The sequence below is a fragment of the Rutidosis leptorrhynchoides genome, chromosome 6 (assembly GCF_046630445.1).
Source record: "Rutidosis leptorrhynchoides isolate AG116_Rl617_1_P2 chromosome 6, CSIRO_AGI_Rlap_v1, whole genome shotgun sequence".
Lineage (NCBI taxonomy): Eukaryota > Viridiplantae > Streptophyta > Magnoliopsida > Asterales > Asteraceae > Rutidosis > Rutidosis leptorrhynchoides.
In genome coordinates, this window is record NC_092338.1 from 303788814 (window position 1) to 303811550 (window position 22737).

The 22737-nt window shown below is 33.5% G+C and overlaps 1 pseudogene; it reads left to right on the forward strand.

The window, feature by feature from the left end:
* Positions 1 to 8940: 8940 nt before the first annotated feature.
* On the forward strand, positions 8941 to 11342 carry LOC139852410 (cell division cycle 20.2, cofactor of APC complex-like; annotated as a pseudogene).
* The last annotated feature ends 11395 nt before the right edge of the window (positions 11343 to 22737 follow it).

Consider the following 22737-nt stretch of genomic DNA (forward strand, 5'->3'; position numbering starts at 1 on the left):
ATATTTGTTAAGTTAAATTTCAAGAATTTTAAACTATGTTCATACATTCGTTCAACCTCGACCAAGTTCCAACGATTCACGAACATTTAAATGAATATGATTATATATGTATATGTGTATATATGTTATAACTTGAAACGTAAACAAAATATTAGATTAAATACTTTATATGATTGTATCTGTTTCAAAATGTTTATCAATGGAATTAGAAGATAAGATCAAATGATTGAATTATCAGATATATTGAATTATGATTACAAGTCTCTGTTGAAAGGCCCACGTTGATTTGAGAAATCTTTCTATTTTAACAATATTCAGAAAATGGTAAAGTGATTTATAAATAAGAACAAATTGTCAATCATTGAGAACTAGACAAAGGATAGTGGAAGATTGAATCTCATAAAGACTCGATTAATCTATTTAGTTTCAAACGTACAAAAACGTTTTCAGTTTAAAAAGAACTTTATTATTAAAACGTATATAACTTTTATAAATATCTAGAACCACTTTTGACAACTCATTACTTAACTAGTATGATAAAGATAACGATATTTATATTTTATTTTATTAAATATATATAATGATTTAAATTAATATTATATATATTTATACGCGTATTATACGTACATAGTTTTATACTTTTACTATACTTAAACTTTACCTTTACTTTATTTTTACTTTACTTTAACTTTAATAATTCACTTTAATAATTCATACTTTAATAATTCACTTTAATAATTCACTTTAATAATTAATACTTTAATAATTCACTTTAATAATTCATACTTTAATAATTCACTTTAATAATTCATACTTTAATAATTCACTTTAATAATTCAAAAATATATTATAAATAGAATTCAATAGTTTTCATTATTTCATAGAAACTTGAAAATATTTTTCTCTAAACTCTCTCAATCGATTTACATATATATATTTACTCCGTATTATTTCAAGATATTATTAGTATACATAAAATATTACGACGGAGTGCCGTCCGAGTGATTTCGAAATTGTTTTTCGAGTAGGATAGGATTAAGGAAATTATGGGTTATAGCTATGGAGGTGATTGAGTATGGTTCACGGGTATGCTCGTGAGGTCAATATAGTGTTTATCATTTCTGTTGCATCTACGTACCTTTCCTGCAATATTGAATCTCAATATTGATACGTGAGTACTCATAATTTAACTTTTACATACTAATAGTGTATCCCTGACTAGTGCTCGAGTATTTAGGATTATGCATGCTTGTACTTTTGATATTGCCCTTAGACAGGTTAGGTTGAATCTTGAATTAGTTACACTTGCGGTTGAGATAAGGTATAAGATATGCATGTCCTTGGAAAGCTAGTGAAAAATTAAGAACTTTTCCTTTAGATATCGAATGGTTTCGATGAACGGATTAGAAGTTATAATCAATTGAATTTTCGATATTTTTATTAAAAATGATTATTATTATTATTATCGTCGTTTTTATCGTCGTTCTAGTTTTATCTTATTATTATCATTATTATTATCTTTATCAATAAAAGGGATTTATCATTAAAAATTGTTATTTTTTTTATTACTATCGTTATTATCGTTAAAGTTATAATTAGTATTATTATTATTATCCAATTATTATTATTATTGGTATTATTATTATTATTATCATTATTAATATATATATCATTATTTAAAAATAGTCATTGTTATTGTTATTATTATTATTACTATATTATCATTAAGATAATTATTAGTATTATCGTTAATAATGTTATAGTAACTATCATTATTAATATTAGTGTAATTAAAACAAATATTTGTAACACCTAATTATTTTGATTACTATTATTATCAATATAACTGATAAAAGGATCGTAGAAAAAATACTTATCAGTATGACTGAAAAATACGATCATGTCATTACTGCTATTGAAGAGTCAAAAGACATCGAGACTCTGTCAGTAACAGAATTAGTTGGCTCTCTCGAAGCATATGAGGCTAGACTGAGTCGGGCGAGCGATTTGCTAGATAGATCGCACAGTCCACTGCCTCAGCCCAAAACTCCTTAGGCATCCTTTTGCTCTTTAACATACTCCGAGCCTCCTGAATCCTGTACTTGTGAAGTAGCTGTCAATGCGGCTATACCAAGCACGTGGTTGAAATACACAGAAAATCTCCTGAAGAAATTTAAACTATACGGTTGCAAAACCGTCGCCACACCATTAGTTGCAAATGAGAAGATGAGAAAAGAAGATGGATCGGAGAAAGCGGATGCTTCAAGATTCAGAAGTCTCATTGGAAGCCTACTCTATCTGACAGCAACAAGACCAGACATCATGTACGCAACGAGTCTAGAACACGATATAAAAGACGATTACAAGCTATTAAACGAAACGTTTAGGAAATAATGGGTAAGAGTTTCATGATGAAATTAAAATATTATAAGATATTTATTTAGATAAAATTATCGTTCTTATTATTTTTATCATTACTATTATTATTAAAAGTATCGTTAGTATTAAAACTATCATTTTAACAAAAATTATCATTTTAATAGAAATGTCATTGTTACTATAAAATATTAGTATTATTATTATTTTAAATAGAATTATTATTTTAAAGATAATATTAAAAATTATCGTAAATATTAAAGTTATCATAATTAGAACTATCGTTTTATCATAATGTCATCTTAGTAATTATAAATATTGATATTTTTATAATAATAATTATTATTACAAAATAATACAACTTTTACTTACTATCATTATAGATATTATTTTATCAAATAAATATGTGATACAAACATATTTTACTACGTGTAATAACTTACTTTAATAATACCTATCATATTATCTTTATGATATTAAATGAACCCTATAAATTTTATTACTTAAATATATATAAAAGTATATTTTATTATATAAATTTAATATAAAATTTTATTTATTAATAAATAGATTATATTATTTACTCTAATAAATCTTTTAAAAATATTTAAAAATATAAAACGACGATATTTAAACTATATATTAATCATGTATAGATTTTTAGAAATTATTTTGAGTCAAATTTACTTTTGTTGACTTTTGCATATTAGTCTCGAGCATTAGGATTGTGGTACACTATGACTTGACCTAATTTGTTAGACAAATATTGACCAACACATAAATATATATAATTAATTTAGGTTCGTGAATCCGAGGCCAACCTTGCACTTGTTCAATGACGTTATATGTATTTTTACTACGAAATACAGTATGGTGAGTTTCATTTGCCTTTTTACCCTTTATATTTTTGGGACTGAGAATACATGCGCTTTTATAAATGTTTGACGAAATAGACACAAGTAATTGAAACTACATTCTATGGTTGAATTATCAAAATCGAATATGCCCCTTTTTATTAAAGTCTGGTAATCTAAGAATTAGGGAACAGACACCCTAATTGACGCGAATTCTAAAGATAGATCTATTGGGCCTAACAAACCCCATCCAAAGTACCGGATGCTTTAGTACTTCGAAATTTATATCATGTCCGAAGGAGGATCCCGAAATGATAGGGGATATTCTTATATGTATCTAGTTAATGTCGGTTACCAGGTGTTCACCATATGAATGATTATTTTTGTCTCTATGCATGGGACGTATATTTATGAGAACTGGAAATGAAATTCTTGTGGTCTATTAAAATGATGGAAATAAATGATTATGATAAACTAATGAACTCACCAACCTTTTGGTTGACACTTTAAAACATGTTTATTCTCAGGTGTTAAAGAAATCTTCCGCTGTGCATTTGCTCATTTTAAAGATATTACTTGGAGTCTTTCATAGCATATTTCGAAGAACGTTGCATTCGAGTCATTGGGTTCATCAAAGATTATTATTAAATCAATTTATAGTTGGATAGTGGATATTATGAAATGGTATGCATGCCTGTCAATTTTCGATGTAAAGAAAGATTGTCTTTTAAAAACGAATGCAATGTTTGTAAAATGTATCATATAGAGGTCAAATACCTCGCAATGTAATCAACTATTGTGAATCGTTTATAATGTATATGAACGGGTCATTTCAACCATCACCACCGGTGACTAACATAATATATAGATTTTTAAATCCAAAGTTTGGTTCATCAACCACCGGAAACCGCCGACTTGGTTAGATTCGACGTCTATCAGTCACCGGAGAAGCACTGCGAGGGAAGACGAGCGATTGAGTACCAAAGCAACCATAGTTGGAACCACCTCCATAACGGTGGTGAAAACTGACTACGACCACCGGAGAACCAAAGTCGAAAGAAGGCATCACGACAACCGAAAAAGGAGGAAAAGAAAGGTAGAAACACTCATCGGAGAAACGGAAACGAAACCTCAGCGATGGTAGGAATGGAGATCAAGCATCCGCAGCCCTTAGAGGTTACAGCCGCTGGAAAAATCAACCACCACCGGAAAAGTTAAAGTATAGAGTTTTCGACCAGAAAAAAAGAGAGGAATATTGGAGAGAACCTCCGGACCACCAGCAAGGTGTCAACTAGGTGGCCACGATAACAAAGAAGAAAACATACCTTAGCTACATATTAATGATGGCGCAAAAAGAAATAAGCAAGGATTAGGGTTACAAAAAGTGGAAAGATGAAAAGAGGATTGTACATGCAGAGAGAAAAATAAAAACGAAGAGAGAGTCCGTAACGTTTAAATTTCAAAATATCATAGATATGTGTGTGTACGTATTGAAATGTTGAAATATATGAGCTGATACTTCCACCTTTAAATTTACTTGTTCCACCATCTTTATATGTTTTTGTTCCAAAAATATCCTCGAATAACTTATAACAAAAACTTTGTGTAAGGTTATCATTAAGGACAGTTTAAAAAATTTATGTGGAAAAAGTAAATATGATGGTGGAAATATCATTTCCCTTGAAATATGCATAAAAACCATTACTCCGTATATTTTTTGCACTGAAACATGAAATAGGTTGGGAAGGTAAATATAGTTTAATTGGGGTTTGACTCGTGGTGAATGACTCACTCTCCCTTAGGGGAGGTGAGGGTTCGATTCCCACTAGGTGAGGATTTTCCAAATAATTGGATCAAGAACCATTCTTACCGGGCCCAAATGATCCCTTGGTCTCATGCATGCGAAGATTGAAACAATGACAATGCAGGTTCATTTATCGAGCCTGGCATGCTGTGGGGAAATGGGTGATGGTGTTTCGCCAGGTTCCAGTGGGCTACCGGGGACCGCTGGATGGGTTGACAAAGTCAACACATGGCTAACATGTCCCTGCCGATACACATATTTTTGAAACAAAAATTGGGATTTGACTGGGTGAAGTTACTTATTGATTTTTTTTTCCCTTTTAGCCATCACTTTATTAATTAACCTAAGATTACTTAATCGTTTACAATATGTTATTAGAAAAAACTAACATAATAGACAACAATAAAAAAACATAACTATATTGAGATTATACTAAACACCGTTTCAAACTACGTAAGTAACACTCACTTAATAACCCCAATTCTAAGGGTAAATTCGTCATTTGCCCTTTTTAAAAAAATTTTGAAAACTCCTTTTTAAATTTTATTTACAACCTTTTGCACTTTAATTTTCATTCCTTTATTTATTTTTGACGTTCATTAAATCAATCGTTAACCGACGAAAATCACACTTTTTGATTAACCGTAAAAATAACCCCGCAGCAAATCGCGGGTCGTTCTTCCTCGTTATGTTCAATAATTTTTACACTCAAACCTCTAACTTTTGTTTTTGGGCTAGGCCGTTAACTTTTATTTTGGGCTAGGCCGTTAACTTTTATTTTGGACCCAGCTTACACACACCGACCTTATTCAAAAGGGCTTATCACCTTTTTGCCCATTTTTTTACCCCTTTCTGAGCTGGAACCCCCTTTTTTTTTTTTGAGAATTTGCCCGCGCAAGGCGCAAGGATCATTAGTCCTTGCGACCTTGCGACCTTGCGACTTGCGCCCTTGCGTCCTAGTGTTAATAAATTAGGTCAAAGCGCAAGGCGCAAGGTTTATGACTTGCGTCCTTGCGGCTTTGCGCCTTGCGTCTTATCAGAATGGATTTTTCCTGATTTCTGAATAAGATTTTGTTAGATTTTTTGTACCTTTACGGATAAGATTATGTACCTGTGTATTTATTGAGGCTAGAACTCCAGATTAATCATTTTATTTCACTTCATTTCCAAAAAGATCATGTCATTAGAGCATCGTCAAGGTACCAACTTTTATCTATTTTTTCACTAATTTGTGTCTTAATGAGCTGTAGTAATGATGAAGCATTTGTTATTCATGTATGTTGTGGGGGTAATTTTGAATTTGTTAACAACATACCTATGTATCTGCCTCTTGATTGTTTTAGAACCAGATTAAAACTAGCACTTGCTCCACAAAAACCAATAAATCGAAGAGTATTGTTAAGGATAATTCTTAAAAAAATTGAATTGCCACCTAATGCACCTGTTTCGTTAAGATATATTGATAATAATCATATTTTTGATATTACTGATGATCATGGAGATTTTTTTGAGTTTTTAAAACACGCTGTCACAAACGAGCCTATTGATATTTATGTTGTCGACAAAGTTAGAATGCTTCAACCCGGACAAAATTCACAAACACACCATCTCCAACAAAACCTAGAAACACTCCAGCCCCAACAAAATCCACAAACACACCATCTCCAACAAAATCTCCGAATACTCGAGTCTCAACCAAACAAACAAACTCACCATCTGCAAAAAGAACAGGATGAAATACACAATTCTTAACCAAACCTCGAAACACACCATTTGGAACAACAGCTGGCTGAAATACCACCTCCAAACACAGAAGAATTTGACTTCTTCAACCATGGCGCCGAGAACGTGTGTAAAATAAAAAAAATAGAGAACCCGTTTATACCTGTTGTTGCGTCTAGTGAATTGGATGAAGCAAGTGACGAGGAAGATGAAGAAAAACAAGATTTATTCTGGAATATGCCAACTCTACACAATCAGCAAGATGAAGAAAACCCAGAATTTACGACCCCAATTCCAACCACGTATCAGGTATCTGATTTGGTCAAAGTTCGTCAAACGTTTTCGAACAAGGAAGAATTCCTAAACCAGCTATTTACAAAATGCCTTGAAGAAAACTTTCAAATAAAGCCTGTAAAGTCGGACAAATCTCGGTACACCGCTAAATGTGTGTTGCCAAATTGTGAGTGAAAATGTAGTGCATACAAAATAAGACACACTGAAAACTTTATGGTTAAGAAGTTGCATGACGTACACACATGCTTCAATAGCAACCTAAGAGATCATTTAATGAGTTATGTTATGGTTGATCGTATGTCAGAGATTACTTTTATTTCTGATCGTGCTGCTTCAATAGCACACGGCATTGCAAATGTGCTTCCGGAAGCGTTTCACGCTCATTGCGCACGTCATTTATTCATGAACATCAAAACTAAATCCAACAAAATGAAATTCTTCGAATGGCACTATTGGAAAATGGTTAAGGCTTACCTTGCGTAAGATTTTCAGGATCATCTTGATGTATTTCGAAGGAGATTGAAAGCGTCTTATAAAGTGCTATGTGAGGATGGTATCAATAGATGGTCCAGAAGTCAATCTACTCATATTAGGTATTCATACCTTACAAGCAACAGTGTAGAGTCTATAAACTCTCTATCAAGACATGCTCGTAAACTACCCGTTTGCATGTTGTTCGAATTTTTTCGTTGTTCAATACAGGATTGGTATTTCAAACATCGCAACAAATCAGTTAGTCTTACTTCACCGGTTACTCCATATGTTGAACGTAAACTAGCTAAGAGGACGGACAAATCAAGAAGATGGCGAGCATTTTCATCGACAAATGATCTAATAGAGGTACATGATGGACGAAAAAATGGGTTGGTTAATCTACAAGATAAAACTTGTTCATGTGATCAATGGCAATTATCAGACATACCCTGCGGTCATGTGATTGCATCAGCACGACTCTTCGGAGTAGAGGATATTAGTTGTTATGTATCACATTAATTCACCTCTCAAATATACATAAATACGTATTCCGAACACATTCTTCCTCTCCCCCATCGGTCTGAATGGTCGGATCCGGTGCTCGGGATTTTGCAAATTGTACACCCCCCAGTTCTAAAGAAAAGACAACCTGGACGTCCTAAAGGTAAAAAACGCATTCCTTCAAAAGGTGAAGACACTACAAAAAAAGTAAGAACTTGTAATCGTTGCAAAGAACCAGGTCATTCTCGATCAACATGCCCAGCTGCTTATGACCGAACAGGTGAATCAACTTCTAAACGGGCAAGAAACACAACCTCAAAGTCGAATGAGACAGTCGAACCATCTCAAGCTTATCAATCTCAGTTTTATCCAACGTACAATTTAGGTAGTAATTAGTTCCCGGAATACGTTTATTTTCAGGAACAATTTAAGGTGTGATTTCGTCCCTTGTACGTACAATTTAGGTAGTAATTAGTTCCCGGAATACGTTTATTTTCAGGAACAATTTAAGGTGTGATTTCGTCCCTTGTTGTAATATTGTTTAATTTTGGACCTGTTTAATTTTTATTTTATGATGTGATTTCGTGTGTTACTTCATATGTTGTAATACTGAATGCACAAGCTATTGTTACAATAATAATCAAAAAGGTTGAGGTGCAAGTCATACCTTGCGCCACCATAAAAACAGGCGCAAGGTCGCAAGATGGACCTTGCGCCTGGTACTAAACAGGACGCAAGGTCGCAAGAAGCACTTCTAACACGAGGCGCAAGGACGCAAGACGTATCTTGCGCCTGATGCTAAACACGAGGCTTGCGCCCTCGACTATAATGAGACGCAAGGTCGCAAGGTCTAATTAATTACGTTTGCGCCTGAAAAAAACAGGTTTTGGACCTGTTACAATTTACAACATTTACTAAGCCCTAGTTTTCACTTTTCACCTTATTTGCCGCTAGATATCACGAATTGCCGCTAAAATCACGAACACCGCCGCTGAAAATAACTATTACCGCCGCTCGTCGCTCGTCGCTCGAAGCTCGCCGCTACGATCTTCGATAAATTTGTTTTTGTTAATCTATTTTGTGTTTATATTTTTTTTTGCAGGATTTCATCGAGATTATATACAGTATATATTTTATTTTATATGTTTATATATAATATATATGTTATTACTGACATTATGGTTGCAGGATCTGTACCTACTTCTGCTTTTAATATTATGGTTGCAGGATCTATAACGTCTTCAGCTTTCAATTCACGATCACGTCGCGAAAACGTAATATTTTATTTCTGTAAATTAGATTTTTTCTTTTTAATTTTAATTATTGACTCAGTTACTGAATTAGGGTTTATTTGATCTATTAATGTGTAGTTGGACAGGTTCATACCGAATCCATCAGGTATAGATTTCGATTACGCGCATTTCATGTTAACCAAAGGTTATAAAGTTAAGAAAAAAACAGTTGCTAGCTCGCCTTCCATGGAAGCATACAGGAAGCTTTTGGAGGATAGCTACAGTATGAACAGAAGGATACTCGTGTTCAAGAACAAGCCTCCGATACCTATAGATCCGATCCCTAGTGAATGTACTTCGATCCAGTACTCGAAACCCCCGAAGGCTCGTAGATTCATTCCTCAGGTAAGCATCAACATGATCCGTCGTTATTTAATTAGAATTCATTTCTTGTTTTCAATCTCTATGTGGCTAAGTTATGATATCATTACTAGATCAATTCTTTATCAGATTGAAATTGTGTCCTGCTCTTAAGCCCTAAAGTAGTAAAATGTGCACCTTTAGAAGGTTAATTTGTTGGCTTAAACTTTTGTCTTCAAGTATTGATGTTAAATTTAATCAGTGTATTGTCATTGAGCTCTTAAATATATTTTAGTTGCAAGATTTTTGTATTATTACAAATTTGAGTATTGTTTTACTGAGACATGGTTTTGTATATGTTATTTAGACTCCTGAAAGAACATTGGACGCACCAAATCTTGTTAATGATGACAACTTGAATTTATTGGATTGGGGAAGCAGCAATATTGTTGTGATTGGTCTCAGGAACAAAGTTTATATTCGGGATGCTGAAGATGGTAAAACATCAAAACTTGGGACTGGTGATGATGAAAGTGGGACTGTTGATGATGAAAATGGTCCCATAACAAGTGTCAAACACCTGACGGCAGGCGCATAGCAGTCGGATTAAACAGTTCTGATATCCAACTATGGGATTCCACCTCTAACCGATTGGTAACTAACTAACTATTATCATATCATACTTCTTCATTTTATTACAGGTCTGTGATCCAATATGTTTGTTGTTGGAATGTTACTAATTATTATGTCCATTTGAAACAGTTGAGAACTTTGAAAGGGTGTCACCGTTCGAGAGTTGGAGCAATGGATTGGAACAACCATATTCTGACAACAGGAGGCAAAGATGGTCGAATAGTAAACAATGATGTTCGAATAAGATCCCATATAGTTGAAACGTACTCTGGCCACCGTCAAGAAGTTTGCGGGTTGAAATGGTCACCTTCGGGTCAGCAATTAGCCAGTGGTGGAAAGGACAAACTTCTTCACATATGGAACATCAAATCAATGAATGGCCCAAATCGATATCTTCACCGACTTCAGGATCACACTGCGGCTGTAAAGGCCTTGGCCTGGTGTCCCTTTCAATTTAATCTTCTCGCTTCTGGTGGTAGTGTTGGCGATAAGTGTATCAAATTTTGGAACACGCGCACAGGTGCCTGTTTGAACTCAGTTGAAACTGGGTCACAAGTAACTGGACTTTTATGGAACAAGAACGAGCGTGAGCTGCTGAGCTCACACGGGTCGACTCAGAACCAATTGATTCTATGGAAGTACCCTTCAATGTTCAAGATGGCTGAGCTTACCGGTGATACATCCAAAGTACGTTTCATGGCACAGGTATAATATTGTCAAAATTTCAAAGTCAAACATTCAACTTGTGCAGCGTGCTCAAATTTTGTATTAAATATTAAAAACTGATCAATAATGCAACTATATGTTTGCAGAGTCCAGATGGATGTACAGTTGCATCTGCAGGAGATGAGACTTTGGAACGTGTTTCCCAAAGTAGCTGCAGCTAAAGCCACCCCTGAGCCATTTGCTTGCTGCCATATTCGTTAATAACTTAATATGACTGTAGTTGATTAGTACATTCACCCAATAGCCTGGGAATATGTATATGTTATGATAGATATAAGAGAAGAAACAATTATTGTAAATCTATCTCTTAACGGCATTATCTTGTATATCATTATATAATACTTTTATACAGTGGAAGAGATTCTTTAGACCTACTTATTATGCTTAAAAGACCTCCTTATAGTTTTGACGATTTAGAACATACGAAGTGGCTGCTTATCCCATGTCGGAGAATGAGGGAGAGAACGTATACACTAGGCCTGAGTTGACTATGTTTATTTGAAGTGCTTGATGCTTTTGAAATGGAGTATTATTTAGGGTTTAGTAGTATACTGATAAGAAGTGAAATATAGCAGCAGCAGATTATAACAACAGAATACCAAGTATAAAGAACAAATTAAGAAGAAGATAGTTGTATAATTTTATTGATAATTAGAGAAGATAAACTGAAATCAGAGGAACCCAATGATGGAGAACACTCTGCCTAATCAAGAAGAAGCACCATGCTTACTCCTTGCCCAAACTACAATAGCCCATACCTAAAACATACAAAATAACTGACTGCCTGCTTATCTCACCCTAACCTACACTATTTATAATAAAATATTCATTCTAGATCATGGGCCTGGGCTGAGTGATGTTGGGCTGAAATATTCCATGGGTTATTCTCTATCATATACTGTCGTTTGATGTTGTTACCTGTTTAAACTCTAATTTGGATGCTACTTTTATCCACATTATAACTGTGTTTAAAGTTGTTTCCTTTTAGTACATTTTTACTGTTAGCATTGTAGTTGCTTTTTTACTTTTCATGTGATTTTTTGCTGTTCTTTTTCTTCTTGATTTTCATGGAGGACTGGTACATGCTGCATGTCTAAAGGGGTGCATTTGATCATGTGAGGCAGCGTTTGAGATGCCATCCTGATCCAAAAGAGGTAAACTTAAAACTCAGTTATGACAATGATTGCTGTGATGATTGTGTAGTACAAATTATGCGATGGGTCACTGTTTTAGTTGTGTTTTTATTTTTGCTTCTTGAATGGATTGTATCGCTTATCTTGGATGGATTCGAAGTGCTTGCAATGAGTAAAAATACGGGTTTAACTAATGAAATTCTCGTTTAATACCTTTAATTGCGTTTTTGAATGAGTTAAGACTAATTAGTGCATCATTCCTGTGAAGCTTATTTTCTTTGATGTGCAGCACTTATAGCAAAATGCTCGAGATAGGCTGGTACCCTATTTTTTTTTTTTTTTTATCTATTGACATTTTTATATATTCCGCCTCCTGAAACCCAGCATCTCATGATCGTCGATTTGGAATGTCCATGTATTAAGCTTGTTATTAGGGGCCTTGGTTTGTAGTGTAATAGACTTATTTCATCAGTGTTTACACAATTACACCTAAAACAATGTCTGGTTTTTGGTCAAAAATCAAGTTTTTGAGTGACAGCTACTTGATTTCATGTTCGTCATTTTGTATATCTAACTTTCAAGTTTGGTTTATTGTGTGGCACTCATTTTGTATGACTGATTTGTACTGCTATCGCATCATCAAAATATCCTATTGTGTCATCAAAAACACCCGCTACCTGAGGAGTAAGTCATCAGATACAAACAATTGATAAGAATCAAGTATATTATGACAATAACTAGTTAAAGACCCGCGATTTCGCGGGACTTTTGTAGTTATGTTTGTTGAACAATAAACGGTGTATATTAATGTACACAAAATATACCAACAATGATGAACGTACATTATACTCATAATGAATTATGGGTCACACATTCAAATAGTTTGAGTGAATTGTGCACGTTTAGATTATTTAGAAATAACGAAATAAATAATAGCGAATTATGCGTTACATATTGAAATTGCAATAAAAAGATTAGCAACAATTATTCCTAAAATTTAAATAAGTAAAATCAAGTGAAATAATCTTCATGTGTTGGTGCTGTTTTCTCAAAGGTTTATTGTACTTTCCCACATGTCTGACAAAGTAGTTGACCGTTTTAGGTGATCATGAATTCGCGGAGCTTTGTGAGGGTTTATTGACGAGTAATGTTTATAATCAATGTATTAATTTAAAGTAGTAGCGTACTTCATTTGAACTATGAAGTGCGTTCCCTGTCAATGAGGTTGATCCAATTTGATAACATTAATATAGCCCGATCTTTTATATTTCGTATGGTTATATCATAATTATTACCCTTGCAAGATCTCCATGCAATGCAGTGCAAATGCTCTTTGACAGGTATGTAATATAATCACAAGAAACATGCACAAAAAGTTGACAATACATACAATGTCATAAACTACATATTACAAACTACATTTAATAATTTATTAGATGTTTGAGAAAATAAGGGAAAAAAAGATGTGAATACCAAGACGCTCTATTTCAGTACCAAGACCTTCGGTATGTCCAAACATGTCATTTGATATAACATGCTTCTTGAAAAAACATTTTTTTAATCAAAATCTACTCATAAAATGTTCATAACCTACAATAATAAATCTTGTAGAGTCAGATGACATACTATACATCTTCCTTCATTGACCACATCATCAAAAAAATGACTGTGGTCAATCATCTATATCCCATTAGCATCTCCAATAATCCACACCTGCTTTAATAAAAAGTCATTATGATGATATGCATATTACTATTACTAAGATCAAACTATTATTTATAAGACAAACACATATGATTTCCCCTAATGATTGCATACAAAAGTAATCAGTTTTTGCTCAATTAGTCAATCTTAACAAAAATTATTATTTAACAACTAAAAATAATAATAAACTTTTTAAAGGAAGAAATAAAAACAATTGCAAAGGCAAGAGCCTCTCCTTACCTGTCACCGGTAAGTTTGATTGCACCATTAGTCATGACCCTTATTTCACTGTTCACCTATAACCTTATATTAACCTTATTTCAATCGTCACCTAAAACGCCCACTTTAACACTTCTATATAATCAGAAATCTGATTACGCACATGGAAACGGGCAAACGGCCATACTGATGCATTTCATGTACCCTATAAAGGCATATAGTTTAGCTTACACATCTTTTTTCCTTGAGCCTGATTAGGTACATAGAAACGGCCATACTAATGCATTTCACTATCCAAAGATAAGCAGGTTAAAATTTATAGCCATTATAGAACTCAAGAATCGGCTATCAAAAAGAAACTTCGAAGAAGCTTCAGCTTGTCAAGGCAAACCCTTAAGAATAACGGGTTAAAATTCACATTAACCAAGCTGACATTTATTATGCAAAGTTTAATAATTACTAAACCTCGTTGAAGTGAAAAGAATCATAATAAAAACGCAAACTCCTAAAGGCAAACCCATCCCGGCACGTTTGGAGTAATACAAAAGATGACCAGTTTTGACCCATATCCTACCGGCTCAACCCACCTGTTTACCAATCTATCATATCTGATTGCAATATTTATATATCAGCGGATTTAAGGCTATCCATATACAGACCTAAATGGTTATATATACAAAGTTATACAACTTAAAATGGTCAACTTCTATAAGAGAAATGGGTCCCAAAAACATGGTTTGGATTGCTCAAACCAGTCAAGAGTCTCTTACAATGTAACATCAAGTCATAAAATGTCATGGAATGTATTGATATATTAAACTAATAGACAGTAGCTTCTATGTATATATGACCCAAATATCATTAAAGCAATACCAATTGTATGTGTTCACCCCACCCGTTTGACTCATAAGAAACACCACTAATCTTGCAAGTTGCAACAACAAAATGCAATCCCTGCAGACAAAGGGTCTCAGAGAATGATCCTCTATTATATTTATCAATTAGTACCACTATAATATCACATATTTTAAGCTTGCAGATTATCATCCAATATACATCCCCAACAACTGTTACGTTTTAAAATAACAGTCTCAAAAACTAACTAATAGGTTTTAACAGAATTATTGTCTTCATTCATGTACATATTATTTCTTAACTATTACATTTGGATTCTAATTTGATACTTTAATAGTTGTATTACATAGTATCATGGTTTTGGTTTCACACAAAGCTTAGCCTACTAACACGATAGTTATCCTACCCATATAGCCACCACTATATTAGACTTTTAAAAAAACAGTTTTGTAGCTTACCTGAAATTCGAAGATTAGAGAGATGAACGTTTTCCCCTTCCATTAGCATCTGAACCATCAATCAACTTTTGGTCAATCAAAATGCTTTTGATTTTGCTGATAGTATCATATGTAATCATCTCTACAATTTCGAGAATTAAAAAAACTTCGTTTGGAAAAATCTTACACACGCAAAAACAAAACAAAAAAAAAAAGAAAAAAAAAACATCTAAATTTAAAATGAATGTAATTCTCAGGAAAAACATGACAACCTAAACAACCAACCATCTATTCATTGAAGTACCTTCTGTTAAGGTATAACTCTCAATATCATCAACTTTGTAGAAGTACCAAAACCATCGCATATAAACCTTAATGCCTAGATGTAAGATTTAACAATACTCAACACATGTCATCAACGGGAAATACTGTTACCTGATGGTGTTAATCTCATTAATGGAAACTTGTAGTTTATTTGTGTGTAATTGTTTTGCATATTTGATGGGTCAATCAAGAAATACCTTTATTCTCTTATATTTGGATTCAGATTTGTAAATAACATATGAATAGTATATATGATAAAATAACAAAAATACACTTACTGGTTGAGGATCCCTATAGAGTTAAGAGAGTTTGACACCATTTGATGTTCAATATAGGACTTTTTTACCCTGTAATTTTTATCACGTTAATCGTACAACTTTAAACCTGACAAGATTTGACCATGTTAATTGCAACATAGTGCCTTTAGACACATACATGTGACCTTTTACTTGTAGAGGAAATGGATAAAACCTTTAATCACAAACTGTCTGACCAATAATGTCAACCCTTGCAAACCCTGAACATACCATAACATATGAAGACCATTAGTCGGCGACATAAAGTACTCAATATAACATACACAATATCACGAATTCGTAAAGTGTTCCCTATAACCGACGAATAAATAGTATATAGACATTACGTGCGTAACTATAAAAGCAGTTTAATTCCCTATAAAGATTGGAAAATAAGGTAAAGAAAAAAACGTTTATTAGTAACAATGGCAAAGGCATTGATCTACAAAGCTATTTTATGATGCTTGTACCATTCTATATATTTCAAGGAACCATTGACATTTCTGTTCTGCATTTCAAACGAAGTAGTACGCTCATTTTGAACCTATATTTAAATTACCAGCATAAATACAATATATGCTATTTGTTCACTGATATTCATAACATATGATTTACCTTGTCATCGAATCAGCGCCCTCGGATCAACCATAATGTGACTAGACTATTGTAAAATGATTGGAAGAGTGTTCTAGAGCTTACATATTTACTCCACTCCACAAAAAGAATATATTCGAACCCTTTTTCAAGCTAGGAAAACGATTACCAACAGTTAACCTGAAATCGACCGTGCAATCTATGCCTTCAAACGGGTATCTAATTGACCCAATCAATACAATTGAACAGCGGTGCACTCGATGTAAGGGGTTACCTCATGGTATATGAATAAGGTGAACTTGATGCACATATGTAAGGGTTTTCACCATTGCTGCTGAATAGGATTTCCATCATCGCTGCTGAATAAGGTGGAATCGATTAAACATATAATCTCATATGCATCTGTAATCTGCAATTAAAATTAAAATACAGATGAATAAAAAAACATGTATATCTTCATATGGTTTATTTATAGAGTATATAAATAAATACACAATGCTAATAAGATGAAATAAATGAGGAATAACAACTGAAGATAAAAAGATGGTAAAAACCTACAGATGATGGGTCAAAGAACAGCTGTGTTGCGAAGAAGACGCCAATGTAGAGCTTTTTGCTTCGAAAATAAATTATAAACATAACACGTGGCCATAGATAAACCAGTACTCATTATTAAGCAAATACTAAAAAAAGAATGGAACAGACTCGAACCCGAGGATATCAAGAAGGTATATATACTGCTTCAATAACCAATCAAGTTGTACCACAGTTAGCATGGATTCAGATATAATGCGCGTAAAAGGTAACAACTTACTCATTTTTGCATGGATTCAGTTCCCACAAGTAACATGGCATGCTGTTAATCGATCAATAATAAGCTGTGTATATCTCTGCATCAACACTTTAGCATGAACTTAAAATTTTCTTACATATTAAAACTTGAAATCAATACAAATACAACACCTCACATCTCTTTTTGACAATAAAAATTCATTTTACATAGTATCTTAGCAAACATCCAATTGATAATAATTTGAAATAAATGAAATGAATGGTGCATCCAACATAAGTAAGAAGGGCAGGTCCTGAACTTACATATGACAGGCCTCCATATGACTTCCAGTAACTCAATCATGGTATTTTTTTCATGGCTCCCAAATATTTGGCATAGAGAAAATAATAAACAATTGGTTTGCATAAAAGCTGCTTGCAATAAGTTCATATATGAATAAAGCACATCCAAAATAGTTCCATAAAGAGTTAGAAATTCATCATTCAGGAATAAACTCTATGTCGATTTCAATCAAATCTACAGGAGAACAATAAATTTCTACTGACTGAATCTTTAAGATTCAAACCCATTGAATCCATTCACTTCTTTTCACCGTAAATATTAAAAATTATATATAGAATACATAATTATATAGACATATGTAACATATTATAATTTAGCAGAGAGTTTGAATCACCTTTACATATATTAACCCTGGAATAAGAGTGAAATATCACCACTACCATAATGTGTTCATAATAAGAATCAACTTCGTTGGCCATTGATATCATCTTCTAAATCCATCATGTGAACAAAATCTGTAAACAAAATTAAAAATGGTCACCTAAGGTTTTAGTCTGTACGATTAAATAACAACAAAATTTAAGATTAAGGATATAACAATTAAAGCGAAGAAGATGAAGATGAATGTCTTCCATGGATACGAAAAATATTAATTCCAAATAAAATAAAAAAAACTAAGAAATCCACCAGAACCTGTAAGTGATGAATTTATGGTGGAGATACCACCGGTACAAAGATGACGATAATAGGTATGGTAAAGAAAACCCTATCAATAATCAAAACACATACCCTGAAATGCTTCGATCGTATACATAATATTTTTGGGATCCCGTCGATTTCTTGGATACGTAATAAATTTTGTGAACCCTAATTTCATCTAGTGGAATGCTTCGATGGCCATGAATCATAGCTGCACACGGATAGCAGATTTTTTAGGTTGCGATTCCTTTGTGAAGATCACGAATGGAGAAGGTATGAACTTATGATTGAACAATAACAACCTAATTAGTGAACGACATTACACTTATCTGCGCTATTTAAAATTAAAAAAAAAAAGATAAGAACAATGAGTTGTAATCGCAAACAATTAGAAAGAAATTTCGATTTGGATGACATCAGATGTGTACCTATAATCGGAAGGGAAGCAAAAGCGTAGAAGAAATGGGGTATTGGAGATCCGATTCAATCGATTTAAATGGGAGGGATATTGGATAAACATTAAACTGCCAAAACTTTAGGATGGTTCAAATGAAGACTTAAAATTTTGGTCAACATTCTATAATTATAGGGTGCATTTAAAATTCAAAATTCAAAATTCAAATTGATATGGATTTATTTAAAAAGGTTATTATTAGTGGTGTTCACGGTCCGGTTTGGTCCGGTTTTGATTAAATCTCAAACCAAACCGGCATCTACGGTTTAAACATATATCAAACCAGACTAGACCAAGAAAGTCGTCAAACTGGACGGTTTGGTCCGGTTTTGGCCGGTCCGGTTTAACCGGTTTGATGGTTTCAAGTTCCATAAGTTATTATTATTAAGTTTGTGTACATTTTTCTCCTTTTGTACCAAAAAAGGCAAAACAAACAATGTGAATCCTTCGTAAGTGATTCATAAGTTATTATTATTAAGTAACATTCTTTGTAGATACATCTTTATTAAGTCTTTACATCTCCAAATTATATCAGTATACATCCTTTTTAAGTGAATGTGTCATGCATATTATATAATTATATTCCTCCTTTATATATAATTACATATTACATATACATCCTGCATATCAAATACAAATGCATCTATTTACTTCACTCACAAACAAAGCTAAACATGTTCGCATCTGCTATGTACGTATAAATATGTTTATTCAGTGAAGTATATAGTTACATAAAATTAATATCAGTGACGTATATACAATCCGGTCCGGTCCGATTTAACCGGCCGGTGGCCTAATGAAACCGCAAACCGGACCGAGTTTCGCGGTTTGGAGATCTTAAAACCGGCGACCGGACCGCTAATATCTAAAACTGGACCGAACCAATAAATCGGTCCGGTCCGGCCGGTTTTCGCGGTTTGACGGTTTCGTGAACACCCCTAGTTATTATTGTACCACTAAGTAGGCAATTTCTAGATTAAGTAATGGTTTTACATGATTAATTTGAACCGTTAGATCAAAGGGTAGATAAAAGTCCAATGTTAATCTAATGGTGATTAAAGGATAGATTAGGAAGACTAATTTGTTAATAAAAGTTCTCTTTTAAGACTGTTTCTAACCCTGCCTGTGACATCACAGGCAAAAGTGCACTTTTTTGCCCAAAAAGTGTACAGTGACTCTGACTGGACCATATCAAATTTTGACCCCCAATAACCCAAAATGTCAAGTGTATGGTGTCAAATATTTGTAGGGTCCACTAATTTATTTATTTTATTCATTTTATTTATTTTGTTCATTTTATCATATTATTTTAAAACATAAAATTATTAAAACAAATTTACTTTATTCCAAAAAAAAAAAAAGTACAACGCTTAAAAAAAAACACACCGAAATAAAAAAAACAGAAAAAAACATAAAAAAGACAAATAATTAAATAAAACTAATCTTCATCGGATTGTTCTTCGTCGGTGTCTAGATTTTATGGTTTCGGTGGGTTGTCGAGCAAAGGCTTAAAATTATCAAGGTACATTCGCTTAAGCCTAGTGAGGAAGTCTCGTTGTTCCGGGTCGGTGATATCTTCGGTTTTCACCGATAAAACACTTGCACCCGTTAAAGCGGTGCAGAGGAGCTCCTGTTGATCTAAAAGTTTAATACTTTTAGTTTGTGCCTTTTTATGCTTCGAAATTGCGTTCAAAGCATCCTCCGCTTTTGACGAACGAGACGATTGACTAGAATCGAAGTCGTGATTTTTTGGCCTTCTTTTTAGCCTTGTCACGTCCCATTGGCCTACGAACAAAATCATCATCAAAAAGATCATTTTGAGACAACGAAGGTTCAAAACTCTCGTCATCCGCACTAAGATCAACTCGATCACCCGTGCCCGGAACATGCCACTTTGATTTATCTTTCAACACATACCAAGCGGCTAGATTGTTAAACTTTTTCCCTTTTGTATTTAACACGTAGATTTGGTAGGCTCGTGTCAACACATCGACATCATTTGATCCACTTTTCAAATTGTGTTCCGCCTCGTTGAACGCCGTGGCAAACTCACTACAAGCCTTGTTGATGTTTCGCCATTTTGATGACAATTGGTCGTCACCTCGTACCCACCCATTGTTATTGTTGTTGAACTTGTTGTGAATCGTACCCCACAAAGAACCATACTTTTGATTATTTCCCTTTCGATTATCCTCGGAAAAATCAACCCAACACTGAGCTAACCACGCTTCTTCCTCAGGTGACCACGTCGTGACCTTCTTGGTTGCCGGTGTGTAACGAACTTGATCATCGCCTACAAATATAAATAAACAATTAACAAAATACAACAAATACATATACATATACTTGAAAAACATAAAATAAAATATATATACAACAACAACAAAAAACCGAAAACAAACAGAAAAAAAAACAGTTAAAAAAACAAAAAACAAAATAACATAAAAAAAATTTTGGGACAAAAATTATACCTAATTAATAAATATATAAACATATACATATACTAACAAATACATATACAGATGTACATATTTTAATACAAATATGTAAATGTACATATTTTAATACAAATATGTAAATTCACATACAATTGAAAAAAAAAACAGAAATATATAGCAGAAAAAAAAGTAAAAAAACGGAAAAAATTAAAAAAACAGAAAAAAATATAATTTGGAAAAAAAATAATACCTAACTCGACGTTCTTTTTTTTGTGCTTTCGTTTGGCACGATCTTGTGTTTCCGGAACCGTTTCGGTAGGAGTTTCCGGCACCGTTTCTTGGTAAATCAGAGTCATCGGGGTTTGAAAGTTGCGAAATTGTTGGGCTTCTTCAATTCGCCTTTTTTGTTCCAAAAATAATTGATGTTGTTGCTCGGGTGTCAATACTCGGAATTGAGGCGCGATCAACGGAACTTGTTGATAGTTGTTCGAGTTTGAAGAACCTCTCCCATGTAAGTTCCGTACCAATCGGGTGGAGTATTTGGTCGTTGATTTGGATGTGACATAGTATTTTTGTATAAGATTGAAAAAAAAAAAAATTGAAAAGGTTGTAGAGGTAGAGGAAGAAGATGAAGATGAAGATGGAAGATGGAAGGGATAAATTAAATAGATAAATTATTTTCGGAAGTAAAAAAAAAAAAAAATTCACAAACGGATATATATCCGTTGTAATCTCTAGCCCATCACGCGTTGCCACCTGTCCCTGACGGCCTTCTGACCCGACGCCAAATAGTGAACTGACGCCCCCACTCGTCAGATTCTGACGCCGCGTTGGAGGCGTCAGGGGAGTCAGATTTTGCCACCTCGTCTGACGCAATGGGTTTTGACGTTGCGTTGTATCCAGTCTAAGGTATAGTAAGATGTTTGCAGTGATGATTGATCTAGGATTTTTGACAAGTGGACATTACGACAAAGCATATACATGTCTGTTTGTTTATTAGATAAACGAGTATGAATATAAAGATTGGTATGTATAGATATGAAAACCTGAATCAATCTTTTATTTACCACCCTGATAGCTCATCAAAATGTTCATTTATATTATTTCATATGTTCATAGAATATATATGAAAAGCAATCACGCGTGAGATGGGTCTTGGGCTTAAGTTGGATATTGGGAGCGGTGTTGATACATCTTTTATTTAATATCGTGGATAATTTGCTTGAATGTTCAACATCTAACGCGGCATCTCGTTTTCGTTGTAAAGAGAGAAAATTTCAACCGTTAATTAATAGTCATTTCCTTAAATATGTTTGGGGAATAACAAAGTTGAAGCGTAGTAGACGTTGGGACAAACATCGGTGGCATGAAAGGTATTTTACCGATGATGTGATGAAAACTTGTGTTGCTCATCCTCGGATTCGGAAACGTAGATTTCCTTGATTTGTTGTGGTGTTTTAATGTGTCGAGATTGTTTATGTTTGAGCTTTTCGTGTATGGTTATTAGGTTTGAGATTTCGTGTATGGTTATTC